Consider the following 23,890-nt stretch of genomic DNA (forward strand, 5'->3'; position numbering starts at 1 on the left):
TTTGAAAAACCATGCGCCAAGAGCAATCTAAATTCAGGCGCAGGAAAAGTCGACAGTATTTCGGCTTGTTTATTCTGCAATTGTGTGTTTCCCGAGGCACTTTAAAACTACACGAAAATCCTGCAAATGTCGTTACTGTCAAGGCAAATATATGAATTCAGTACAGTTTGTGTGCCAGACCTGCTGAATGCGGCCGGGGCAGCGCTTTAGTTTTGAATCCAGTGGATCTCCTGTACAGGAAGCGCTTTGGGATCCCGCGGGATCCACGCAGTTAATCACGATTAAAACAGAAGAACACAACACATTGGTCTTTAGGGAAGCGTTACTCCACCATACCCATTCTGGTCCAGGGAAGGACAGAATCGAGGTGAACAGTGCCAGCCAACGTTATGTCTGAGCGTCAAGGGCAAGACGTTTGTTCATTATAAACAAGGAGGGCACTCCTGCACGGCAGCACCGTCAGGGATGGGAGACACTGACACAACCATGTGAAGCAAAAATACTCTTTTCACCAAAAGTAAAAAAAAAAAGTCTTCTTCTGCCCCATTGCTCCGTCATTCCAACGCCTCATCCGCCTCCACCCCACACAATACCACAGCAACACGTTCTACGGACTTTTCTACGAAATCAGGTTTTACTGTGGCTCACACCGAAGTGAATTCAGTTTCGGTAAAACCATTTCTCTATGGGTGGAAGGAGACCGTCGCTCGTTACTTTTTTGACCTGTAAAGGCGGGGGTATGCAGACGGGATGGGAAACGGAGACAGGTCCTCTGAATGAAACCGGGCGCCGCGGGGGAAAATGTTGGGCAGAAAAAAAAAGGAGAGAACAAAAACCACCAAATAAAATAATCGCAATTCCAACGACAAAATCGCACTTTTAAGTACATTCCCACCTTCCAATGTTTTCTTAGAGCACAATTTTAAAAAAAAATCTAAAAATGTAAAAGAAAGGAGTCACCCAGTTACGTTTTCCGAGATCGGAGTTGGAGAAATGAGATTTTTTAAAAATGTAAAAATAATTCTTGACCACAGTGATAAGAATAACCGTTTCCATGGAGTTTAAACCTTCCTAAGGAATGTTTCCTCTGTGGTGACAGGAGCGCGGGTTTTAACAGCTACAAAAATTTTGGCTGCCACACTTTGTTATGAGAGGGTACTGCTCCACTTTTCTTATATTTTCTCTGTTTATTTTCCATCAATAGTGAAAAACTATAGTGAAAACAATTCTAAAGTTTTAAAGTATTCTGTGCCATGTCTGACTGTGGTGAATGCAACTCATTAAATAGGTATCCTTGATTTTCTTTTCATTTTTATATTGCTTTTTTCTTCGAAAAAATCATTTTAAAACAATCTGTCACACGTTTGGGTTAAACACTGTGCTTCTGAATTCTGGAAAATGTTATAAAGAAGTATATTAAACTTATTTCATTTTAATATTCATGTAGTCCTCGTTATTTCGTATTTGATTAGCTGATAACTGTTTTCTTTCAGCGTTTCGGTTGCTCCTGTCCGTTTGAATAGAAAAATAAAATACAAGCGAGCTAAACCAGTTGGTAAAGCAACAGGGAAACGAGTTTAATTCTTCAACATGAACAGGTTTGATCAGAAAGACGACGGACACAAATATACACATCGAGAGGAATAGTCATAAAAAAGCTCATTGTTATCAATTAATGACAATTAATATTCGACTTTGCAATTACAAAACACTCTGCGCTTTCTCCGCATAACGTATTTTGTCCAAAATTAAACATTCTTGTTGAGGTTTAGAAGAGTCCAACTTAAGTGGATTTGACTATCTTATGGAATTTCAAAATGAATTGCAGAACACCGAAATACGTAGATGTCTAGTTTGAGACATTTGTTGCATCTGTCTGGAGATTTACACTCCAGGTTACAGACTTCTATGCATATATAGAAACGCCATAAAGCTACGAATTCAACTAAATTATTCTTATTTTGAATCCGGTTCAACGGACAAAACTGACAACGTCAATAAAATTAGTACACCTTTCTTTAACAAAATGTGTATGCAAACACATCAAGTCAATATTTCAAATATTTCTGTGTCCTTATTATAGCCACCCACGGGTCACACATAACATTTTTTAACGAAAATTGTATTCAGCATCATTTCGGAAATGAGGAATGTGATTATGTCGGGGGTGACCGCGAGCCCTTCTTCCGCGAGAGCCCTCGCACGTCTCGAGACGTCTTCTGCGGGGATGTGCTGGTCTCGTGTCGCCGGCCCTCAGTGAACTATGGACTAACGCGTGGTCTTCATTTTGCCCGATAGGAAAAGCAGTGGATAATAAAAATAAATAGAAAGTTGTAAATAAATAAAAATATTTTTAAATGAAAAATTCACACTGTTACACTGTAGTCAAGCTGCGTTAGACTACGAGCACAAGAACGAAAACTTTTGAATATTAAAATAATGCAGTGCTTCACGCCCACGTCTAAGCTTGAACAGCATGAACGAGATGGAGAAACAGTGAGAAACAGGAACAGTCCTGCATTCACAATACTAGTGACACCATCCCCTCCACCAATAATGATCATAACTGTGAAAATAAAATAGAACTTCTGGAAAATAAAATAGAATTTCTGTGACAAGTGTTGTAAGACATTTTTTATTTTATTTTAAGATGTTGTCTAAAACTACCGTTCACTTTAAGACTTTATTTTTTCCCTTAGAGCATTAAAAAGGCAGAAAGCGTGCACAAGGGCACTGAATACCATTTACAGCTGAAAAAAAATATTAAAAGTTTCATTCTTATAATTAAATATAATCTATCATATGAAATTTTTATCAATTTAGTTCTAAAAATAATTTGATAAAAAAGTGAAATTCGAGTTTATAATATATATTTTTGTAAAAGTATATTTAACTTCACAGTTTTATACCAATTTATAATTTTACACACCCTTCCTCAATTATATACGGAGTAGAATTTGCTTACATAGTACCAAGGCAGTAATAATATTTTATATTAAAGCATTGGAAATTTTATTGAAATTACAGATTAACCTCTGTAAGCAAGTGTGGGTCGACGGGCATTATCAGTTAAAATGTGACATATTTATCTTTTAAACACAGAAGTAATACATGTTAAAATGACAAACTGGTAATCGACGGAGACAACTAAATTAAATGGTAATACCCACAGTTTCTCACAAACATACATCTCTGTTTAAGATGTAGACTAGGCCAAATATATATATATTTAGAATATATACATACTGGAAGCCCAACGCGTGCCGCTCTCGGTTCGAATCGAACGCCAGCCGGCGTGCAGCGCTCGCGCCGCCTGTCCCCAGAGCCCGGATGAGCCGCCGCCCGCGGGACCGGGCTCTGCAGCGGCTCGGCGAGGAAGCAGGGGCAGCGTGGGGGCCGGCCGGCCGGGCGAGGGCGAGGCGAGGTCCCCCGGCCGGCTACCGCGGCGAGAGGGGGGTGCGAAGGGGAGACCCTATAACCGCGAGCTCAGATCAAACACACGAAAGCGGAATCGTCTCTAAACACCTCAGTGTCACGCTTCTAGGAACTAAACACGAGGTAAACACTAAGTAAATGCATATATTACACTAATAACAACCATAAACAAGTGTTGGCAAGCGCATATCTGGGATAAACTGAAACTATTTCGGTCTTTTTCATTTATGATTCCCTATCGTCTTCCTTGATTTAAAACCAATCAACAAAGGTAGTTAATATCTACTAAGAACAAAAAAAAAACACTTAATGACACAATGTGGTACTTTCTGCTGTTTGGTTGAACTTTGAAGGATTGGATTATACATTACAGACGAGCTTTTGAGTCTAATAAAAGGCAAAATGTAGGCACCTTGATCCAGACTAGGCCTGATTAAAATCGTTCTGTTTGAGAAGGGATTTTAGAAAAAAATAAGTGTGATTGCGACACACTAGCGCTTTCCTTATCTGAAAGAAAACCAACCTATATGGTAATTTGGAACTATTATGTTTTTATGATTATTTTGCGTCTTGTTTTAAGAGCTTTCGAATATTCGAACTTTAAAGTCAGTCCCCAATCAACGTGGGTTTTTTTGTCGCTTAAACCCGAGAGAAATGAATCGTTTCAGATAAAATAAAATTGGAGAGGTCACAGAGGGGCAGTTAAAACGTGCTGTGGTCAACATACAGTATATCCTCTTGTTTTCTTAAGAAGGGAGCTTTCACCAACAATAGCCTTTCGAATTAAAATATTTACAGACTTTTATATCCCCGATTTGCCTTCTCAATTTTTCCCCCCAAATTGCAAATTCGCACTAGCGCTTCTTGGGAGGTAGGCCAAACCCCCCCCTTTTTCACTGGGGTGCGGTAGGGAATATCTATATATTTGAACGTGGCGGTGCCCAAGCTGACGCTGAAGTCGCACCGAAATAAAGTCGAAGAAAACTTCGCCGCTGCGCGCCTCCGAGCCCAGCAGGGCGGGAGCTGGTCGCGGTGACGCTAATTCGATCTGCTTATTTTTTACTTTTCTAGGCCACTGAGATAAAGAGACAGGGAGAGAGAGAGAGGGAGGGAGAGGGAGAGAGAGAAAGCAAAACGGCAACAACAAGCGGACCCGCGTCGTGATCTCAAAATGGCAGCGACAGGCGCCGCCATTAAGGGGTCTGAACTCCGAGAAGAGAGAGCGATCACGGCTCGGCCTAAACTTCCGACCGCATCAGCAAAACTTTGAGCAGCGGCGAGATGAAGAGCAGGCGGGGCGGGGATGGGGGGGGGGGATCCGCGGGGGAGAATGGGAGGGCGCATCTTTCAAAATATTCCCCCGTCCGGAGTGAGGTGAGCGGCTTCCAGAGGCGGAAGTTGGCAGCTCCCGGTGGCGGGTGATGCCAAGTTGCTTAATGTCTCTGCACCAGTAAATACAGGCTCTGGAGCAGAGGCTCCGGTGCCAGCTGTACTGCGTGCCAACTCGCCGAGCCAAAGTGCCGCTGCAGGGAGGAGCCTGTATTTCTTTCCTAATTCAGCGGCATCTGTTCATTATCCCGGAGAATTTAAAGGGGAAGAACTCGTGCGCGCTCCCGACAACACCGAGAGGCTACCCGGGGGGGGCGGGCACGGGAGCGCACGGCGCGCGTTCCGGGGGCTCGAGTCACTTCCCTGCCGGTCTGGCGGACAACACGATTCCATCCAGGCCGTCCCCTCACATAGACACACAGGCGTCTGCTCTTCTGCTAGGGCCACTTCTTTCTGCTATCCACTCCTAGTGCTAACAATGCAGAGCATTCCGCTCCACCAGATCAGAGACGAACGGGGCAAAAGCAATTCAGACAGTTTTGCAAGGCGTGCGAGTACACGTGTGCCATCCGTTTCCCTCGCAAACAAGAATTCGCGTCGCGGAAGGTGGGAAAGACCCAGTTCTGTGTGCTGGCATGCCTCTGCGCACGGGGCGGTGATGTCGCCGTAATTAGCGCCGGGTTTCAGGACCGAGGACAGCTCCTCGGGGGTGGTCGGCCGTCAGCGGGTGTCAGTGACTCCTGTCAGCGCTACAGGTGACTCGGGCGTTGTCTGTCGCAGTGTGAGCTCCACACGCCGGCTGCCAGCAGGATGATTCTGCATCTCTCCAGCTGCTCACACACCGGCCACAGTAATCACTCCGTTTGTACCGCATAGTTTCATACAGAGATGGTTATGGGGACATTCAACTATTTAAAAAAAACAAAACAAAACTGCTGCAGCCATTACACTGCAGTATACCGGGGTTGCGATTTGAACAAACTGCGGTTATTTGATAACAGTAGAGCCAAGGGTTTGTTCTTAAGAAAATGAAGTGAATGAAATTATTGGGAACAGGAATAGGCAGGATCACATAGAGCGGGTTAGTTTTAAGGTTTTAATTTTAATTTTACGGACATCTTTAAAACCTGTGACACAGACAGAAGCTCTGTACTGGACACAATTAACACAATCAAAGTTCATTCTGGTTAAGGCTTCTGAGACACACACACATATATTAATTCCGAAATAAAACGTCGACTGAATTCTATAATCGCAAACGACAGTTCGTGTGCGCTTGTTGTAGAAAGTAAGAAGAACAAACAATTCAATCATTAGAACTCGGAAAAAAAGGGCGATAACGGAAATTGAAGTTTTTGTGTGTGAGAGGTACTCCAGTATTTATTATTCTATCGATAATCTTTCTTACTGCACCATCTACACGGGACTTCTCTGGAGATGGATCGGGCAAATTCGGTTTCGATTTAAGAAAGGGGATTCTTAATTTTTTTAAACAAATTGTATAGAAGCAGGGGTCATTTGAAGTCATTTATGGGAGGTTTTATTTGTAGGTTAATTGTAGCAAAAAAAATCAAAGACTTATTTTCGTGCAAGACGTCCAGCGGTCGCACTCGGGACACTGTGGCTGTCGCAGATGGGCAGGAGAGACGACCAGGCCGGCCTTTGCCTCCCCAGTCCTTCCACTGGTCCCAGCAGCAGTTATACAGGCTCCACGGGCAAGACAAGCCTTTCTCGCTGCCCAATCTGAAGGGCACGTAAGGTTACTAGCGCGTTATACTGACATGATTAATGCACGTTAAAACACATCGCCACCGAAAGGTAAATGCAGTATTCACAATAAGGGCGGTTATGCTAAAATCATTTAAAGAAAACAATATATAGACCAGTGCTGGCAGGTTGTTACTGTGAGTGGCAATCAGAGGTTTTAATAAATATTTCTGCAATAGTTAAAACGTTTTTAAGAGTTCTTCGGGAGCAAGACGCGCGTAAGGTTTATTTCTGACCTTCCCCATTCTCTTTAGTTATCAGCTGTGGGGTTTTTTTCCCCCCAGTTCGTCATGAGCAGCGCTAGTGGTGTTTTATTCAAAAGAAGAAGAAGAAGAAAAAAAAAGGAACTGTCTGGTGGAGGGACTGTGAATCAAAAACGCAGTCAAATAGACGATAACGCCTTTTCTTCTCTCTCCCGAGTTTCAAAATCTCTGCAAACGAAGTCGGCGGTAAAGGGAAATTGGAAGAAAGCTTGACGAATAGCTCTCAGTGTTTTAATTATATAGCCCACTCGTTTTTACAGCGTATTCAGAATAAACAAGCTACATTTGTACAGGGTAACACTTTATAATAAAGTGCGATTAATAAAATGTCACCATGAACAATTTCCCACTTAACTGGTGTTAAATTCAAATAAGCGATCTTTAATTAGCCTAAATATCATTTTCCAAACACACTATTAATTGACTTACGATGGTGACATTATAGGGGAACATGAAAGAGTCGACTGGCAAAGGGATGTGTGAGTTGGACTTCGCTGCCTGTAATTATGCTATTGATTTAACAGGGCTTGTTCTAATTCACCAGGAGTTAATTTCCTCGCCGCTCGCGTTCAAAGCCTGACAAAAAGTCAATTGTAAATTAAACTTTGATACACAGAGCTGGAATCACTCGGGAGAGAAGTGCCCTTTTGAAGCCTCAATTTGCGCTGTTTTGCGTGCGAGCGCTGTACCCAGTCTGCCTGGTCTGCTCGCTCAAACCCAGGGTAATTCTCAGTGTTTCTTTTCTCCGGCTGATGGTAGTAAATGGTGGGGTCTGATAGTATTAAAAATCAGCATCTTCCACCATTTATTTGTATTTTTACAAATAGATATTCCGATTTTATAGTACCAGCCTTACGAAAGTTTACTGTTCGCTGTGGTTTTGGACACCGAGTGGCTTCACTTTGACATAATTAACAGGATGACCCTGTTCTACTCTTGAAATACGTCTTAAACATCTTTATCTTCGTAAGCCATGGGGCTTCTTGGTTAGTGGTAGAGTGAACAGGAAACTACAGCGAACCTGCGATAAACGCACAGCGTGAGCGCACAGACACCGTCTCCAAGGCGCACCGTCGTAAGGGTAGGGCCCTGAAGTCCCAACACTGCCTTTACAATACCAAGAAAAATAGCGGGAATCGCAGCACGAACGTCCAAGAGCATCATTCTGAGAAAACTGACGCCAAACTGCATCTACATGAGCACGACTCCACCCACGTCGCGCTGCGAAGTTCAGGGAAATGATCGCCGGGAACTGTCGCGTGTTCGTGAAGACACGCCCGCGCGTTCAGGACGGAGCGCGAAACGCGAAGGAGAAACTTCGCGGGGAGGGTCAGGAGTCCGTTCACGAACAGCATCATGTCGGTATTGCATTTTTCTAAAAATCGAAAAGTAAAATGTGTCCAACTGAAAACTAATTGTTACAGTCTTGCCCTTCCCTTGTCATTGTTTTTTAAAACTTAACATTAGAAAGGTTGCAAATGAGATCCAACTCGATCCAGTAGGTTCCTCTGGCTACAGATTGCTCAAGGATCCCAGGACCTCCACCAGTTGTATGTGAAAGGATGTCAGGGTACTGGCTTCAGCAAAGTGACTGAGCAAGCTGCCAGACACACGAGACCCTGTTTGTAAAGAAACACCTCCAGTTCTCCGTTGTAAATGCCCTTTCCTGCAGTCTCCACTGGGGTCCTTTAGTTTGTGTTTCACTTAAGAAGCCCGCTGGGCTGACTTTGTCAATGCCTTTGAGGATTCTGAGCACTTGACTCAGATCCTCTTGTAGTTTTCTCTGTTCAGCACTAAAGAGATTCAGTTCTTTTAGACAGAATCTATCCTTTGGTCTTTGTCACTGTCATATAAAACTGTAAAAATTGTGTTAGGAAAGGTGCACCTTCCTGAGGTGCTGCCCCTCAAATCTTGATCCTCTAGTTCTGAGCATCATTTCAATACGTGAAAACAATGAAAGACTTATTGGCTGGTAATCAGTTGGTTCAGTTTTGTGGCCGTTTTAATGCACGAGAGCAACATCAGCAATTGTATAGTTGTTCATGTCCAGTGTCCAACTGTTGGAAGAGCTTTGTTAAAGGTAGATGAATGACAGCTCAGTTCTTCTTACAACGAACTGCTAGAATACCATCAGTCCCCGACGACTTACTAGTTCTTCTACAGCAGTCAGCAATACTACTACCTTGACAGGCGCTAATACTTTTCTCTACCAAATAAATCGATCAACGCTCTCTTTAGATCCACGCCACTTTTTAAGTCTGGTTTTATCAGTAGAACCTGTTTTAATATCAGTAATGACTGCAGAAGTAGTAAGTGTACTTATAAGTGGTGTTTACTGAACTGGTCATATTAACTGATGGTGTATTTTCCCACCCAAATAAATATTCCAAGTGAACTACCTTATTTAGACTATGTATATAGCGCAAAATCCTGACACACAGACAGTCTAATTACAGATTACCACAGAGGCAATCTGTGGTGCCTCATCAAAAAAAGGATCTGTAGTCTCAGTACAGTACAGTGTTCATTTTACTAATGGAACAGTATATCCGTTTAGCAATCTGGAAGGGAAGGTTTTTTTTCCCTTGGTTTAACCCAAATAAACCATTCAAAATGTCATCTCATTAGGTCCTAATTTGTGGGCAAGTCAAGATACAACAGTGAATCCCTGAACCCCTACCACAGAAATTCAAATTATGAGTAATTATGAGTAATTTACACCTGCAGTATTCATCCTAAGGACTTCAAACTCCAGAATGCATCTAGACCATTTTCAAGTGAAGTAAACAGAGTTTCCAGTGAAGCAATCACTAGAGTTCTGCCAATCTAAGGACTTTACTTCAGATTACCGAGTTCACTCAAATCACATCACAGCAGGTGCAGTGAGGACAGTTCACTTGCTTCTTTCTCAGTTTGTGTTTTTCCTACGTTTGAGCCTCCCTCACTGCTCCACACAGTCAGGAGATCACAGAAACTTAAACTCACGGGTGACAAAATGCACAGACTACTGTTCAGGTCTAACTTGGGTTTTTTTGTGAGTGCAGGACCATAACATGTGCCGACATGAGCTGAAATATTAGGTTTAGCAATACATTTTGCTGAAGCCCTTGGTCTTACAGGAAAGAGCAGGAAAGTGCGTTTTTGGTAAAGACGGACTGCAAAAAATTCCGAAAAGGATCATTAAGCAGCGCAATAATACTGCATGAAGAATGGAATAGGTATTACAGTATCTCTTGCATCCCTGAAAGCAATAGACCAATAAGAAAGGAAGGCCATTAGACGGCTTTTCCAAATAGCTCTTTGTAATCAATAACATTCTGCAGTCAGATTGTCTTCACTGCGTATGAGAGCTGAACGAGAAGTTTTTGTACCAGCCTCTCTCCTCGACTTGCCTCCGATCCACCCTGCCTGGTGGGTGCTGTGAGGTGCTGATGGCGCGTCAGGCTAGCGGCGCTTCGCCTTGGTGACATGCTGCCATCGAAGTCCCAGGCGCGGGCCCGGTATCGGCACAAACTCAAGACTGTGGGTGAGCCGGGCTCGTTTGCACCTCCGTCTGTGTGAGTCGTGACGGCTGATAGGTAGCACTGGCAGGCCTGGCAGTATCAGCTCTCTAGGGCAGGCTTCTCGGGAAGATGAGGCTCCTGGAAGAATACTGTGCCAGACTGTACGCCATGCCTAATGCCAGCCAAGGGGCATTGCTGGCATGGAGTAGCAATTCAGTGGAAATTCCTCAACATCTGTTCATTATCACACAATGCTGCATCCCCGTGCAGACAGCCAGGCAGTCAGTCAGCTAAAATGGAGCGTCTGTGACGCTGCTCTGCCGCAAGAGAAAAAGGGAAAATGCCAGCCCTGGGAGGGTACAGCTCCCCCAAAATCCCTCTGCCTCCGTGAGCCGGTCAGCCCGTACCCCGTCTCCTTCCTCTTTTCTCAACAAGCCCCTCACCTGTTCAGCTATTTATGTCATTATTGCCTTTCATAAGCTTACAGCGTAGAGCGCCCAGACTTGGAAAAAAGACAGAAGCACAGCTATCATTACACAGACATGCTGCTACGTTTAACATGCCACCAAGTCATTACGTAGCCCAGATGCAGACGTGCAACAAAGCACTCGGGTTGTGTTCGCATTGTGGTGCTGATGGCAATGTAGGTGCTCACATGCAGTGGATTCAAGAGAGTGTTTCGCAAATCAGCAAATTGTACCTCTGCTAGGATCATGAGAGAGATGAGACTGAACTCTTACCAGTCACTACAGTGTAATCACATGGTGACAATCAGGCCAACGCCTCCACACACAGAGCTCATAAATCTGCTTAAAAACTAATTTGAAGAGAAAAAAAACAGCGCTGTGACTTATGAATTACTGTTGATGCTTTAAGGTGTTTACTTTCTTAGGGTATTATTCAAGCTTTCTGTATCTATTTAAATTATATGTGGTCTTCCCAAAATTATTTCAGGCAAAAAAACCTGTCACTTTATATACAGTATATACTTTTTGATATTAGTATTGTTGTCCTGTATCTGAAACATGTCATTAACTAATTTATTAAGTGTAATAAGGTTACTGGTGTTATGTCTTTTGAGATCATCACAGACTCATCTTTTTTTTAAAGTACTAGTTACGATGAATTAGAAAATGTATTCCCATATGTAAGATGCAACTTCATACCACAAAAAAGGTCACATCAAAAGAATATTTTACTGTTCTCTTTTTTATTTTTAATATACTTGTAGTGTCAAGGGTCTCCGCTCTGTTATTTAATTCCTGGTTTGCTATAAACTTCATTTAAAGTTTATCTGCTTTGCAGGGAACAATATTAAGCATTTACTGACAGTTCCGCTGGTAACGCAAATGAACTGCAGGAACAATGACTACTCGGATGTTGGCAAACACCAGCCTAATTTACAATAGCGTGCTGATGAGACAGTGCATTGGGACAACATATCTGAGAGGTTTTCCTCAGTGTCACTCTGTAAAGTATGTGTACATCTGCAAGCTGTTGGAAAACATTTTAAAGCCCCCGGCAGCCACAGGATTATAGTCCAGGTCAGATTTTCATGGATTTTATTAACAAAGACCAAGTAAAGGCAAAGAGAAGGGCTGATGCCTAATCAGTGGAGCCTGTTAGATCAGTGCAGTCCATCAAATTCTTTAAGCATATGTGAAGAAGTATGCATATTTTTTAAAACTAATTGGATATTAATTTAATTGCAGAAATAGTGAAGCTATAATCAGGTGTTTACCTTGTTGCATTACCCTGTAATTGAAAAGCAGGCTGTGCTAAATTAAATTATGCTAAAGCAGTTGTCTTACACCGCTAATGAAACATCATCTGAAACAGCAAGACATTCATCATAAAATTACAGAAGTGCTCCTTTTACTGAGTTTTTACAGGACTTGTGAGGCACAAGAATTCGCTTCTTAATGAATATCCCTACGCAATATATTTTAATTGTTATTGCACGGGCACATTAAAATCTTTGTCTATGGTCTGCTTTGATCAGTCCTTCCTGTATGCATTGAAACCTGTTTTAAAAGCATTTTAGTTGAATTTGCACATTAAATTTTTGGGAGACGTAGGCTGCAGTAGTGGGCAGTTTGCAGAATAGTCAGCATTCTTTCCAGTATATACATAGTGAGTCTATATATATTTTTATAATAGATATATGTTTGAAATAATGTAATGGACTGGTACCCCATCCAAAGTGTATCCTGCCTTGTGGCCATTGCTTGCTGGGATAGGTCTCCCCTGTGACACTGTATTGGATAAGGCAGTTAAAAGATTGATGGAATGGACTGATGGATATTAGTAATATATTCTAATAAACTGGGTACATTAACAGATCAGGAGACCTTTTCTGCAGGTCTGCCTATTATTTTAGAGTTGCCATTTCAACCACATACCCCCACCATAACTCAAACTGCAAAACAATTATAATTATTTTAGAAATCTTCTTAAAGGGATGAGACATTAATCCATCATGCAGGTCAATAAATCCACAATAAGCTTTAACAATGTAGAAACATTAATTAACCAAAATCAAGCTGTGAGTAAGAGAGCTGACCTGGTACATTTCCAGTACGTTTCCAGGATTCCAGAATGTTTTTGGGATCACCCCTGAACGGTTTCCATTCATCCACTTAAAAACTATTCAGGATTAAAAGAGAGGAGGCTCCAAAAGTATCAGTGAAACTCCTCATAAAACACTAACACTAATCTGACCCCTATGACATATTACCATGGCCAAAAAACTCTGTGGCTTGACCAGAGTTCCTGTGATTTCTATGTCTTTAATGTGCTTCCACTGGGCTTCACTGTACTGGACCAAGCAGTAAAACATTTTGGACTGTAGGACCGTCCTAAAGAGTTTTTAAACAGATGGATGGCAACCTTCTCTGCAGAAAATGACAGCATGCTTGTGGGAGTGGGCAGTGTGTTTGCGCAGTGCACTGGAGGGGTAGTGTAGGCATTCACAGTGCACAAGGGGAGACGATACAGAGTGTTACAGTATGCCTGGGAGGGCATGCAGTGCATGAAGTGTATTAGGGACACTCTGCGTTGCCTGACGGTCCGTAGAGGAATTGGAGGAAGGTTAGACAGTGCGAGGAGGGAGATCAGTGAGCTGGACACAATGCCATCTGACGCGTCCAGCTGGGATTCAGTCCGCCTGTAGCACTGCAAACTGGTCAATATGGAGACCAATTACTCCTGGCCATGTGACCACACATCAACATCAGAGCGCCCCTACCCCCACCTCTCCGGCAGCACCATCTGCCCAGACCAGCAACTGCTGGAAACTCTCACCCCCCCCCCCCAACAAACACACAAGCGAACGTAATGCCACATTGGTATAGTTACTGCACGCTGTAGGTGTAGCTGCACTGGGCCCAGCTGGAATGCTGGAAATGTGATACACCTGAAATGTATTTTCATTCCTATGAAACTGAGGTTTGAGTATGAGGATGTCCCTAACTGCATACCACGCCCTGCACTACCTCTGCCTCTCCAGCCTAGGTTTTTGTCTGAATGTCTCTTTGTTCAGGAATGCAGGTGCCAGGGACTGGAATGCTGTTCAACAGATGACAAAACTAGACAGCATTTGCAGCAGAAGATATTTTTAGTTGTGGGGTTGGCATGTCGATAATGGACGTTTGTAATTGCTTCAAAAGTGTTAACTTTGCGTGTGCCAATGTGAATGTTTTTTAAAGACTTTTTTCACCCTGAGAACCTACTGATGTGAGATTTGTGTGGTGCGGTGACTTTTTGGGGTGTGCAGTGTGTACCCTCTGAGGTATCTACCTAGTAATAAGGGGAGGAAACTCACAGCACTCACTTCTGTTTAGAGTACTTGTTTAGAGAACCTGGGTTGAACGTTGAAGATTCATTTTCACTGCATTGCTGGATTTAATTTTATTGAGCAAAATTTCACATCTGGTGAAATACAGCGACTATGACTCTAGATTTGACTAAATAAAACATGAAATGAAGCTGGGAGACAGTGTCTTCCATGAGTCTACTGTACAACTAATAAGAGGCTTTTGAAATCCCTTTTTTAAAAAGTAAAAAAAAAAACACAAATCTGGTGAATGCTCCACATTTCATTTGTTTTCTACAGCATTTGTCCCCCACCTTTTTCAGAGGCATTTAACCAAAACCAAACAGCAGAAGCCACTTGGCGAAATGCTGTGACTGGGCTGCATCTAATGTGTGGAGGCTTACGAGATCCCAGCCAGCATCCAGAGTAGGAACAGGGCAGCCTGGCACGACAGCATGAGGAAAACACAGGGAAAAGCCCTGAAACGGCTGCACAACGCTCTGCAGGTCAGGACAGGGGAATTGTTTTGCAGGGGGAATAAAAAAACAAAACAGCCAAAACAACAAATCAGTCAATAGATTAAAAAGACCAGATCTGTTCTAAAAAGAGGTCTAACTGCACTGTGTTATCCAGAACCTTGGAGGGATGGAGAGAGCTGGCACGCTTCGAGTCAAACCTTTGCCAAGCTAGGAGCACAGTAGGGGCCTGTGTGTGTGTGTGTGTGTGTGTGTGTGTGTGTGTGTGTGTGTGTGTGTGTGTGTGTGTGTGTGTGTGCGCGCACGTTTGTGTGTCTGTGCGCGCGCACGCATGTGTGTGAGAGGAAGAGGGAGAGCGAGTGTGCGTTTAAATTCAGTGACATCTGTTCATTACTACTGGAGTGTGTTTATTTTTATACAGCCAGCTACAACCAGATAGCTAAACTGGCACCACTGGTTAATGTACCAGCTTGCTTGCCCTGCACAAGGAATTAAATATTTAGAGGCGGGTAAGGGGGAAAAAAAACAACAAAAGAGAAGGGAAAAATAAACAGGGACAGAGAAAGAAAAATATAACGGCCTATCCTGAAATCAGTCTCACTGCCTGTGCTGGATGTTTCGAGGGCTTTACTGGGGAATTGGGTTTCACTAGGTTTGATGTGAACTGATGGAGCTGTTAATAGCACTGGGTGCCAGCCCTGGAGAGCAAGAGCACCTCTGTGGAGGAAAAGGAACTCCTAGTGCACAGGGCTCATGTGAAACGCAGCTACGTTCTTCTTGCTGGAAAAAAAATGCAAGGAACTAACTTGGAGCCAGTTTTCGATGGTGGCAATAGCGCGGCTATTTCCGAAAGATCCGTAGAAAGAGAAATTCATCACTTGAATGGGAAATATTATTCATATTATTCACCTGAGGTAGCGGCAATGAATGGCACCACCGTCAAAGTAAAAGCTGAAAACCTAAATCCACCGCAAAAAACAATATATTATTCTGAACCTCGGCTCTGTTTCGCTGTTTCACCATTGAAATCACTGTCTTCATGTGATTTGAGATAAGGGTAGGTACTGGCTTAGGAAGTTCCCATTTCTTGCAAACTACGGAAGATGCAAGGCTGATTTAAAATGGGGCAAATGAATACATACTATATACAGATTAAGTAATAGATTAAATAATAATTTCAAAATTGCAGGACAGGTATGTGAACTATTAAAACACACAGACTGTTTTAATGAATGACCTGGTTCAGACTTGTCTATTGTTGAATAAGGATAAAGACTGAAGGACTGGGGGGGTATCATCTAATCATCTAACATAAAACTCTGTTTCTTTTACTGATTATGAAAAGCTGTGCTAGTGAACTGTCTTTGTACTCTTGTGTGACAGGATCTGTCTGACAGAGCATCCTGAATTCCTGCCTGATCCAGATTCAGGATGGTCATTGCATGCCAGACAGGGAATCGGACACTGATCGGATGAATGGAGCTCTTCCTGAGCTTTCTGTTCTCCTTCATCCCAGCTCTACCTGGCTGGAATGAATCAGTGAAGTTTTGCTTAGCCAAGGGCTGAGAGAGTGCTATGAACTGCAGAGGGGGGGGCGGCATGACTGCCTCCCAGTGACGGCTGTGCACATGCTGACCTCAAACCACAGGGTCACCCCTCCCTTGAGAACCCCGCCACCACCTCCCCTACGTCCACAGCTTCCAGGTCCTCACAGAAGCTGGTTCTCCCCCTCCCAATACACACACACACCCCCCCCCCAGTCCCTTATCTTCCTACATCACTTCCCATCTCCCCCGAGATCCCTGCTCTGGAATTTCACTCATGGGGAAGAATCTTGCTGCAGGCACTAAATATGTCGCCCGCGTCTGACTCGAACCCATCAGAGCCTGAGAGACAGAGAGAGAAATAAAGGAAGAAAGAGAAAGAAAGTGTTGCTCCTCCCTTTCCTGCCTCCACCTGGGATCTCTGCCGCTACAGAAAAACAAGGGAGCAGCCTACCTTGTCACCTTGTTACTCAAGACAAGTGGGGCAGGCCACTAATGACCTTCTGCACTGGGCGGTGAATCTGCTGGTTTTACCAGCAGTCCTGCAAACATCAGTGGTGTCTGCAACCTGAATACACAGCAACGCCTTGACTTCAAGGAGTTTTAGCTGAAGAGCAACATTGTGCACAAAAAGAAAACACTGCTACTGGGTCAGAAAACTATTGACTGAGCTAAAAAGAAGGTAGCTTTGTTATTACTGACCCACAGACAGGTGAGACTCGCATAATTAAATTTCTTGTTTGAGTATTTTTGCAGCTCACTATCTCTTTCTCGGTCTATGCACACACAAAGTAAGCAACACTGAGTTCTGATGCTTTAAGGACATAGTAAGGACTAATATGGGTTATTTAACTGCACGTTGTGATAGTCCTGGTGCTACTAAATCCAGAAACCCATAGGACAAGGTCTAAGAGTTGGACCAAGGTGCATTCAGGTGGCTTCGGGATAGAGGTGCAGGTCTTGTACTACAGAGAAATCCCGAATGAACACAGACTCCCACACTCCCCAACCGCGCACCGCGATGAGACGATTACTTTGCAATCCATCAGCAATGCCAGTTAATTCAAAGTAAGGAGGACACTTTTAAAATCCACGTGCAATGACGGCAGAAGGAAAAAACGTTTAGGCTGGAAAGAGGCAGCGCTGGAGACAAACACTCGCCTGACATATCCGAGGCTAGAGCTCTCGACGACACACTGAGGACGGCAGCCTTAACAGCAGAAATTACCACGAGAGCTGCTGCTCTCCTTTGAAAACGCTATATGCAAACTAAATAAATAAATACATAAATAAATAAGAGATCTGTGCATAAATCTCTATTAAGTTTCTTCTTGGAAATGTTTCCAGCGTGTTCTGTATCACCATGGCAACACATTTTCCAGAATTTTTCCCAAGTGCCTTAGCAACTCAGACACTGGACGCTATGCAAGGAAGAGTCTATCACAGCCAAAGACTTTCAGATCTGTCAGTGGGAACTGCTGTTTCTTACTGTAAGCGACAGGGAAGATCAAGCTGACAAGAGCAAACCCCAGCACGGGAGCAAGGACTTAAAGTAAACTTAACAAACGTATTAACCTTGGGGGGAAAAATGCTTATTTCTCCTCAGATTTTCCATTGAACAAACCGATGCAGTTATTGATGCCTGACCATTCTTTTGCTGATTTCTCATTCTACAATGAGCTTCCACACAATCTTTAAAAATAACATAAAAATAAGTTAAAATGGCAACATATAGCTCAATATTTGTCATGGTGATCCCTGTAAAGACTGACAGTCCTAAAATATAATTAAATAATCTTTACATTTATACAGTGCTTTTTTTGGACACTCCTCCCAGTTTGCTTTTGCATGTGAATCACACCCACAAAACGTCTAGTAATGTCATGTGGCCCCTTGAAAGTTTAATGTAGGAGTTCTGCATTTTTCTGTGGTTCTACAATAGTTCTGCTGTAGATTAAATATACCTTCACAAATCCTAATTATATTGGACTAGGTGAAACATTCGTGTACTGCAATAAACAGAAAGATTTGATCTGGTCATGGTATTTCAGTGGTACAGCCAATGCATGTTTAAACTGTAGCATGCCAGAAAACTAGGTTTAGACCACAGTAAAGCTACACTAAAACTGAAAATCCTACAGAGCATTTTCGGAGGTAGACATTCAAGAGGCAGGGCTCAAGCAGTCCATGGAAGACAAGGGATGGCGAACCACATTTCACTGTCACGGTAGTGAAGAGCCATGGATGAGCCCCACTAGGTTTCTGTCAGTGTGGCCCTTTCAAGGATACACAACCACTGAGCTTCACAGCAATCATTGTGATGTTTTCTCCTAATGATTGTAACTACTGCAAGAAAAAATAAATCACGCTTGTTTGTTGTTAGGCCTGTCAAGACAACCACGGTGTATTTTATTAGGAGGTAGCAAAATGTAAACCAAGGCTTCCATGGTTACCACTCTGGGCAAAAAGCTTCAAGGAAATCTGTTCTCACATGCTTAAAATGGACCTGGAAAAGCTGCAAACCCTTCTGAAAGTCCTTGAACCCGGGCCAGTTTGGTCAGAAACTCCTATAACTCCATCTGAGCTGAATATTACATTGAAACATCGATGTGAATATTGAGCAGGAATTTTTTTTTTAATTACTACATAATCCTAAAACCAGACATCTGAAAAAGTGTGACACCGACGCCTTGAGCTCCCCCTCATCTCATTCGAGTTTCGCTGTGGTGTACTCTAAAAACAACGCACTCAGTCGCGAGACATGCAGGCAATACCTGCCCTGCCTCCAGTCTGCCGAACCTCCAGTAATCTCGTCTCCAGATGACCCCTGGTACGTGGCTAAACCCTGGACATCTGTGATCAGCAGAGTGCCAGTTCTGCGTGGCATGACTGCCATAGCTCTGACAGAGTAAACAACCCACAGAAACCAGAGCATTCCAGTCAGCTGTATCACCAGGCAAGGCGAAAACAAACCATCAATAATGCCCAATGCCTTTTGTGACAGAAACCCAAGTAGACAGGTTCCTTCTTCTTCCAATTAGAAGCAATGTCATTTCCAGACCCTTTGTCAATCTGAATGCTAAGGTTAGAATGTCCAGTATGATTATTGTATGAGACACCCATCAATGCCACACTTTCTGACCTTTTTATGGATAATACAGCAATTTGCCACTCTTATATTGAGATAAAGAAAAAAAATATTATTTATAGATTACAATAATAAATACTGCCTTCATTCTAATTGCCTTCATTTACCTGTCGTAATTTTGCACAGTGCAGCTTCAATATACTAAATCACTGAAATCTGCCATATTGTTATACTTTTATTTAGGATATTGTCTCCTAATACCGTTTCTGCATAGGCTCAGAATAACAGTTTAACAAGAAGTTAAATACAATATACTGCAGAACAATCCTGAGATATTTAATCTAACATGAGATCCAGTATTTTTTTTTAATTGCATATACAGTACGCCTGTGTTTTTTTCACGCATGTGCTGCAGTTTAGCACTGAATGTTGCAGGGGTAATTAGCAAATAAATCTTGTATGTACATGGTGTCTGACTGTCTTCATGTGGAGCAAAAGGGATGTATGTTATGTTTAAATCTACAAACAGTTTGTACCAGAGGTTTGGTTTGGTACAAATGAGAATTACACATGGCTTACATGATCAAGTGAGGCGTTTGAAAGAACACATGCATGTGCGCTGGTTTGTATTCAGCAGTTATTATGCAGTATAGTTTAAGTCTAGCACGCTCATAACGAGCTCTGTTTGCAACAGAGTGTGTGTGTGCAGCTGTGCGTGTCTGCATGTTCGCCCAAGCTTGTGTGTACCTGTATGTGCTTAAGCATGTGAATGAACGCCCTCCGACTCGCAGAGCCCGGACCATAAGATTGATCTTCCAAAACAAAGTACAAATACAATATCTTTTTCTTCCCCCGGATCAATTCCAACACGCTACATTCATTTATTTGTGTTGTTGTGGGGTTTTTTTTTTAAGGAAAAAGCGGCAGAAATCTGTGAATTTCCAGAAAGAAGCAGACAATGTGATCTTGGCACAGTCGGAGCTGGGTGCCACAGGGAATTGAGTGCCACATGGTACCCAGAGCGGGGGGCAGCCGGGAGGGGGGGGGGGCACGCGGGGAGGAACCACGTTTGCATCTTAAATTCCACAACATCTGTTCACTGCGCGCAGCAAGACCGGGTTGTTGCAGGCACTTTAATTAGGAGTAGATTGAGACTAATTTTTAACAATAACTCAGGTAGTCAAAAGCCTTTCCCTACAGTGCATCTCTTGCCATTGAACCCCAGGCAGCCTGCCCCTGGCACAGTGCATTTGGACAATACAGGTCGGTCCCATCCAGGCGCAGCCCACCACTGATCCAGGCCCGGGAACAGATCCACTGCTGGCTGAAGAACCAGGGTGTCTCTGTGGTGTGTCCTGTCCCCTGGCCGGTCCCCTGGGTGTAAGTGTGTTTCACGTGCATGTTTGGGTGTGATTTTTCAGTGCTGTGCAAGATGATCAAGGGGTGGCAGAGATATTTGTATTGTTTTCCTGTCAAATTGAGGATCTGGCTCTTGGTCATCCTTCATTACCTCTGTGGTCGTATTTCCCCCTTCTGTCCTCTGCCTCCCATTTGGGTCTAGAAGTGGTGCAGAGCTCATAACATATGTATAGCGGCCAAGGGTATATAGGCAGTAGTATGCACTTCTTTAGCAAATAATGTAATGAACCAGCAACTGGTCCCACTGTTAATCTTTTAAAAATGTGATAATTTCCCATACTCCCATACCACACACTCAACAGCACTCACACACACTTAAATGTCCAGTTTGTCTACTAAAGCCAACTAACACACAAACAGATTATCATGTTCTTGCAAACTACACAAACTCACACAGAGACGCACACAGCTGGCACCCATCTGTTTCAAGGGAGCATTAATGCGAAAGAAGGAAAATCTCCTCTTCTCTCAGGATAAATGATTTTCTTTGAAAGTCTCCAAGAATCACCGCAATACACAATACAAAGAGCAGCGTTGTCACAGGTACTAGAACTCTGGGAAAACTTCAGAAAGGAAAGCGGTTCACTGAATGAAGTGAGAGAAAACAAGAATTTGGGCTAGTATCACAGAAGACCTCTGACTAACCTCATGACCATCCTGGCTGTGCTTTGCTGGTCTCCTGAGACAGCTTGGTATGGCTCACAGGCAGGGGGCTCCTTGGCATTCTGAGGGGCTGTTGTTCAGTGGGAGTGAGGGCACAGAGAGATCCACACTGGCCACATCATGCCCCAGACCTGGGATAACAAAATCAGAATTAAACCTGATGACTGGCCCTTACCATTATAAAAATGACCCAGACACCCTCACTGGCACCTACACTAAGAATTCCACATTCTCAAAGAAAACAGAACCTGTCCGTGCCAGTATGTGCCTGTGTCAAAGCATAATTAAATTCTCCAAGGAATTTTACATTTAGACTTTACCATGCCGATGCTAGTGACAGAGATGAGATTTTGTTAATGCAGTTTCTCCTTCAATGCTGTATATGCCTGACTCCTGATCACTTCCAGAGCACTGGCCAATAGGTTGCACTTTGTAGCACCCTGCGTCTTTGTACATAAAAGCCCTCATGACTTCATATTTTATCGTTTTCTTTCTTCTAACCCCTAGACTTTTATTGCGGAAAAGGGTTCTGTGGATGCTTACTGCACGTTCAGGACTCATTCTGGAATTTCTAGCAGAACTACTGTATACAAGGCTGTGGGGTCATTCAAGCTTCAAGCTCACAATGTGTCACTGAGGATTTAAGGTTCCTCCTGCTCACCCCAGCCCCCCCCTCACCATCCTTCCCTCTATCAATGCCTGCTGGCACTTTGGGAGTAGCGCCCCCCCCCTCACACACACACACACACACACACTTCCAAACCCCTCAATGCCAGGATGGCAGCCGACATTCCTCCTCTCGCAGTGTGGCGTGCCATCTGCTGCCATCCCAAAACCGTCTCTGCAGATAACTACCCACAAGCCACCTCTCCCTCAGCTCAGCACAGCACCAAACAGGAGGCTTTCGCGCGGATCACTTCACCCCCGATACACCCGCCAGACACACAGCACAGAGACACTCACGGCACCGAGACTCCAGCGCACACACACATGCACGCGCACACATGTACAGCTTGGAGACAGAGAGACACAGGGATCTAAACACATACAGCGGAGATGAGGAGACAGGCGGACAGCCTGGAGAGAGAGACCCGCGCTACACTGACCACACACGCAGCAGACGCTGGAGCCCAGTGGTCCACAAACTCAGATTTAGGGACCCTGGGTGTCCGCAGGGGATGAGCTAGGTAGGCTTCAGAAAAGCAACACGTCTCCACGAAAGAGCGAATCACCAAAACTATGACGAAAATCAGGGCTGGTCTCCCAGGGCTGACAGAAATGGCTGAACCACTCTTACAACGCTCCACTGTAAAATTTCAAGAAATTCGTTCCCTTCTGATTTTATTTTAAATGAAAAGGAAGTGTTGAAAGGTGGAGGCTGAAAAAGGGGTACCCTACCAACAAGCTGAGCCTGGCGCCTTGTGAGACGCTTGGCAATCTCAGCTTACATACTAATACAAAACACAGAGACTTTAACACAAGGCACCAAGAAAGAAATGTATGCACCTCAAGATAAGAGCACCCTGATAAAGACATACCTGCACACACACAAAATTGCCAGCATGGAGAAAGGGAGAAATGCTTTTAAAAAAAGCCCTCATATACATTTCAGGTACAGAGACGTGACCACACATACACACACCCATTCAACCCAGGTTAATGACACATGAGTCTTACACAAATGCACTCATAAACTGTTCCCACCAGTAGGGCGGCGCTCCTTCACTCTTCCTTTCCCTCCTTCCCAAGCTTCTCAGCTTGAACCAAGACAAGTCTGGTCATCCCCCTCCCAGTCCTCCAACCTCAACCCTCACAGTCACTTTGCTTTATCACTTAGGGGCAGACAACTGTTTTTGGGGGGTCCCTGCGTAAGGGGTCAGGAGATCGCAGAACAGAGCGAGTGATCACTGCCAGTCCTTGCGGCGCTACTCTGACAGAAGCCGCCATCGCTGTCAGCTGCTCCGAGCAGGTCCACAGCAGGTTCAGTTCATGAATGTTTAACCTGAGACAGGAAAGCACTAATGAAGTTTTAAATGCTTCCCGCACTTTGAGATAAAAAATGAATGAACGCCAAAAGGGCAATTAAATATTTTGAGCGCCTCTGTTTTAAAGCATCCCTGGATGCCGAATATCAAACCAGCTGCCACCCAGAGCCGGGACTGGCAGGTAGAGTGGAGAATGAAATGCATGTGCTTCTGGTGTGAAGGCATGTTCGTGTTGGGGGGGGGGGGGAACTGAGCAAATGTTTGCATGTATGCATGCGATATTTGCACAGTAAAAGCCTGTGCTTGTTTAGAGAGGATTGAGTCTCCGCAAGCAGGTGATCACACAGATGTGTGTGAGTGTGCATGTGTGCATGTGTACTGTTCAAGATGTGTGCCTGTTCAGGAATTTGAAAATGTGCACTGGCATGTGTGTAAATGCTTGTAAATACTGAAAGCCATCAAAATCCATTTAAGATCATGTTCACCGTACAGTAAATTAACATGTAGAGAACATTTTAGTCCACACGTAGCTATGTGCAAAATGCAGATCTAAATCCATTACATTTAAAACCTTTGTTTTTTTATGATAAGAGTGGCTTGGTCA

The 23,890-nt window shown here is 43.7% G+C and overlaps 1 long non-coding RNA gene across 2 annotated transcripts in view; it reads right to left on the minus strand.

Moving 5' to 3' along the window:
- Positions 1-23,890, minus strand: part of LOC148638669 (uncharacterized) — a 61,344-nt gene that overhangs the window by 20,104 nt on the left and 17,350 nt on the right. The window contains exons 2-3 of one of the 2 annotated variants that reach the window (XR_015930914.1): positions 21,284-21,432; positions 1,557-2,280 (exon numbers count right to left, since the gene is read on the minus strand). This is a non-coding gene — a long non-coding RNA (uncharacterized LOC148638669). Of the gene's footprint in view, positions 1-1,556; positions 2,281-21,283; positions 21,433-23,890 lie in introns of those variants that run through there. The other variant, XR_015930915.1, reaches the window with a different exon arrangement.

This window comes from Lepisosteus platostomus, chromosome 28 (genome assembly GCF_059453375.1).
Source record: "Lepisosteus platostomus isolate fLepPlt1 chromosome 28, fLepPlt1.hap1, whole genome shotgun sequence".
NCBI lineage: Eukaryota > Metazoa > Chordata > Actinopteri > Semionotiformes > Lepisosteidae > Lepisosteus > Lepisosteus platostomus.